Below are 2,638 nucleotides of genomic sequence, written 5' to 3' on the forward strand. Positions count from 1 at the left end.
GCGGGGGGGGGGGGGTGGTGGGGGGCATAGCCCAAAAAGCACTCAATAAATTATGTTCTTTTAACAACGGTACGGTGATAATGATAATCTGGATGTGAATAATCATCGTACTGTTGCTAAAGGAACATGTGCCTAAAAAAAAGCCGCTGACAAATGCCCTAGAAAGTTAGAAGACTACACAAGTGTAGTGTATGTGTAGGTCAAAATATGGTTATAAACTTACATTACATTGGTCTGGTTGTTACGAGAGAAATTTTGTGTCGGGTATTGGGATACCCTCAGCCACATAATCTTACATTGATGTCAGAAACTTTTATATTGATTACTGAATTCCTCCGAAATAAGACGATATAAATAGCTTATAAAAATAGAAAAAGGGTCTCATTGTTCTAGTTCATTATTTCCTTCTAACATAATAATTCAAACTCTATTGTCTGAATTATTCAGAAGGATCACTTTCAAATTTGACAATAGTCAAAGCTAATATTTTTTCATCGCTTTGAGGGTCATATCTCCTGGGTGTAATTATATATTGGAATTATATACTAGATATTCAAGGGGTTTTGCATACTTCGATTAGCCTAGTTGAATGATGATTTTTGTATGTGATGAAGCCAGGGAATTAAAATTAAGTGCACAATGTCCTGTCTTTGGGTGGAGCGACTAGCCTACTCATTCCACAGAGATGTGATTTCGTCTCTTATTCTCAAAATACCTTATTTTACGATTTTGATTAGCCGCTGACGAGTCTAATCTCCTTGAAAGGCTACTCTGTGTTTCAAATATTGAGATATTTCATTTAATATAGCCTACCTAAATGAGTTCTACACTGTCAAAATCTTTCAATGTCATATTTACAACTAATGTTTCCATTGTCTACATATTGTCTACTGTCGTTCGGATGGGACAATAAACCGAGGCCCCGTGTGCTACAGGCTGTGCACGTTAAGATCCCTCGAAAAAGAGCAGACTAATGCCGCTGTCCTGGCAAAATTTCCCTCATTGCACCCTGCATGGCGTTGCCCGTCTTCATTAGCCCACATGGTGCAGAAAAGTAGGACGTAAAACTACATTCATTTCATTTCATTTACATATTGTCTACTAATCATGATCCCGATCAACGCATAGTGATATAGGCCTACATGTTCAATATTATTAATAGTAGTCTGAAGTTGATGTTAATATACAGAGTTAATTCCCCTTGGTTTGATAAATTCAGTAGCTCCGACGTAACTGTACAAAGGGAAATTGTATCATTTAGATCTAATCAACAGAACCCATCGAAATAGAACTGAATGAAAGAGTATTGTGCAGCTTGTGACAGTTTTGTATTTTTTAATCATCTTAAGTCTAAGTACCGAGACTTTTCTTTCTGAGATCAGAACTTCCGGCGGAAGTGAGCGTCTTGTCAGAAAATAATTTTGTTGGCTATTCTCAATACTTCTTGTACAACAATGAGTCTTTTCTAATTACAGGAAATTCTTGCTAGGTAATAACAGTGCGTTAAAAGTATTAATTATTGCCAAAAATCAATCGGTCTAGCCTGTCCTGTGGTCTTTGGTGCATGAAAGGTTTTGAATCTTCGTCTTCACAAGATATGTTACTGAGACTTACTGTTAGCAATAGGCCCTAATACGTAGTCCAAAACGTTCGTCTACTTCTACCACTAGCCACAGCCAAAGCCAATATCACTAGCTATCTTGTCTGCACTGAGTAGACAACATTTTTAAATTCAAATTGTGAAATAGGACAAAAGATCAAATATGCACTTCACGCATAGAATAACATACATAATATCTCCCAAGGGCCCAAGTCTGAATGAAGTCCTTCAATTTCAGAATTGTTGAGAAGTGAAAATTATGAAATTTTCCTCCGCCCTTTTCCTGAAAGCCATCAGTTCATGGTGGAGGTCATGAACTTTTAAAGTGATTGACATCTATTAAAGGGATACTATGTCTTAGAATAAGCTTAAACATAAAATTTAAAAATTTTAAACTTGGCCAATAAGAGCATATATTCATCAGTAGATATACCTGGTGTCATAAATAACATAACATGATCCTTATATAATCCGATAAATCCCAAAAAACTTAATAATAATGCAATTAACTATTGAAAACCGCTTAATATTATGATTAAGCATTTTTCAATAATAACAAATTTTATGAATTTTCCAATTTTCTAGATTTTACAGGAATTCTTTTGTAACTTTATGACACCAGGTAAGCTAACTGATGAATATATACTGGTATTGACCATTCTTGAGAAATATTTTTATCTTCATTCTAAGACGTAGTATCACTTTAAGGAGTAATGTTTGACTCTGTATTTTGACATTTTGTCAATTGTTGGACTACATCTTCACTAAGCTTATTTCAAGCTATTTATTAAGTTACTGAACACTCTTATACAGGCAACTGATTCTGGTCGAAGGAATGAAATTTAATTATTACAACAAATACCTTCAACCTGTAATATGATATATAGGCTAAGTCTGGTACTTTTTATATAGATTTTTAGTACACTAAGACATTGATCAGTAGACTAATTTACTGCAATATGTATTTGTAGGTCAACACTTGCACTTAGCAGAGCATTACAAGTCAAATTTATACATTGATAGTAGACTAGATATGAT

At 34.5% G+C, this 2,638-nt stretch overlaps 1 protein-coding gene across 1 annotated transcript in view; it reads left to right on the forward strand.

Moving 5' to 3' along the window:
* Window positions 1–1,433: 1,433 nt before the first annotated feature.
* LOTGIDRAFT_239162 (hypothetical protein) overlaps window positions 1,434–2,638 on the forward strand; it is a gene marked incomplete at its 3' end in the record, with an annotated part of 4,263 nt that continues 3,058 nt past the window's right edge. The window contains exon 1 of the mRNA XM_009053854.1: window positions 1,434–1,489. The remainder of the gene's footprint in view (window positions 1,490–2,638) is intronic.

The sequence above is a fragment of the Lottia gigantea genome (assembly GCF_000327385.1).
Source record: "Lottia gigantea unplaced genomic scaffold LOTGIsca_200, whole genome shotgun sequence".
NCBI lineage: Eukaryota > Metazoa > Mollusca > Gastropoda > Lottiidae > Lottia > Lottia gigantea.